Source organism: Hakea prostrata, chromosome 9 (genome assembly GCF_041222555.1).
Source record: "Hakea prostrata isolate BN-2017 chromosome 9, UWA_Hpros_2, whole genome shotgun sequence".
Classification (NCBI taxonomy): Eukaryota; Viridiplantae; Streptophyta; class Magnoliopsida; order Proteales; family Proteaceae; genus Hakea; species Hakea prostrata.
Genome location: NC_142608.1, coordinates 27,551,415 through 27,553,358, shown reverse-complemented (window position 1 = coordinate 27,553,358; position 1,944 = coordinate 27,551,415). Strand labels below are relative to the sequence as shown.

The 1,944-nt window shown below is 39.2% G+C and overlaps 1 non-coding gene across 1 annotated transcript; it reads left to right on the top strand.

The window, feature by feature from the left end:
• Positions 1-1,523: 1,523 nt before the first annotated feature.
• On the top strand, positions 1,524-1,629 carry LOC149005078 (small nucleolar RNA R71). The gene has a single exon (XR_016170025.1). It is a non-coding gene; the product is annotated as a small nucleolar RNA R71 (small nucleolar RNA).
• The last annotated feature ends 315 nt before the right edge of the window (positions 1,630-1,944 follow it).

Below are 1,944 nucleotides of genomic sequence, written 5' to 3'. Positions count from 1 at the left end.
ATCATATTGCATCATATTATGGATTGTATCATATGGTTTATATTTTATGGAATGACTACCTTGCTGAGTTCTTTTGAACGCACTCCTTTTTTCAACATATTTTGTTAGACTTTTCTATAGGTACTACCACTGTTGATTGTGGCAGTCAACCCTCTGGAGGCCGAGTTGAAGACTTGTATCATACTGGTGGCGATGAACTAGTTGATAAAGACGAGTAGACCGAGATCGGGACTTGTTTGTAACAGTTCAGTTTTATATTTGTGTGTTAGGGATGGGATGTCGCCTCATTCCCTTTTTAACCTTTTTATTTGAATTGTCGGGACTATAGCTTAGTTGTTTCACTTGTTATTTGGTGAATCGGTTGTAACCTTTACTTTTAGTCGTTTCATCTTCCGTTAATATTATAGGATGGGTTTCCTCCCTCCTTTTCACACTTGATTGTTTATACTAATGAAATCCTTTCCGCACTCTGATGTTATTTGTGAATCCTTCTGAGGTACTTTCTCGACTTTTATTGTTAAATTTTTGGAAACAAGGAATTGTTCTTGCTTTTGATTATATTATTGTGCTAAGTGACTATGATTGTTCCTAAACTTGATCGGCGGGACTATAATTCACTCCCTGGGTAATCCAGATAGGGTATCCCCTTGGTGGATTTAGGGCGGGATGTGACAGCTGGGACTTGTTCTTTCCTAGACCCAATTTGATGATTAGGGTTACCTATTGGTTGACTAGCTAACTGACCAACTGCCCTCCAACTGATGGCATCAGCTAGTTGACCAAGTTGGGTTTCCAATTTTTTAATGGACTGAGAATGGGAATGCAACAATTGAGTATTTTGCTCTAATCCACTAAGTGCTTTTAGTACCTTATCCTCAAATGATGAATTATGTGAGGGTTGTGGAGATGATGATTGCTTATTCCTATAGCCATTTTGGTGCATATTAAATGGAGGTGGCCTATAAGGTATTTGATTAGAGGGATTGGGCATTGAGTTTCGCCATGAAAAATTGGGGTGGTTTCGCCATCCTGGGTTGTAGGTATTGGAATATGGATCATTGCCCAATTTAGAGACTCCTTGGGCCAAATGTGTGTGCTCCTTAACAAACTCAGGGTATTATGTAGCCAAATAGCAATCAGTGATATGATGGGATAGGCTAGAACATAAAGCACATGCTTCAATCTGATTAGTTGGAGAGGAACTTGTAGGAAGTGGAGATGGGGTTTGTTGTCCTAATGACAAGAGATAATCCAATTTCTTAGATAGCAAGTCAACCTTAGCACTCATCTCAACGGTAGGATTGATCTCATAGAGACCGCTCCTCTTTGGTTGCCCAATGGATGGAATCTCAGTCCTAGCTACTGAAGCATGGTGTTGGGAGTTTTCACTAAGGGTCTCAAAAAGTTAACATGCTTCATTCTCATTCTTGTGCATGAAAGTCCCACCACAAGAAGAATCAAGCATTTGCCTTTGTCGGTCTCTAAGGCCATCATAAAAGCATTGAACCAATTGCCATTTAGGAATAGCATGGTGGGGCACTTTCTAAGTAATTCTTTTAGTCTTTCCCAAGCTTCATGAAGTTGTTCTCCTTCTTGTTGGGAGAAACTCGTTATCGCTCTCCTAATGCTATTGGTACGGCCAATGGGGAAGAACTTTTTAAGGAACTCCTGTTGCATTTCTACCCAAGTGGAAATTTTAACATTGTCCAAAAAATGAAGCCAATGCTTAGCTTTATCTTTAAGGGAGAATGGGAAAAGAATTAACCTTAAAGCATCAACTGAGAGGTTTGAATTTTAACCATGGAGGACACCTCTAAAAACTCATCTACGTGCTTATAAGTCTCTTCATTGGCAAGTCCAAAAAAAGATGGTAGCATTTGAATCACACTAGATTTGATCTCATATTGAGCTGCCTTTATGTCATGCAACTTAATACAAGAAACT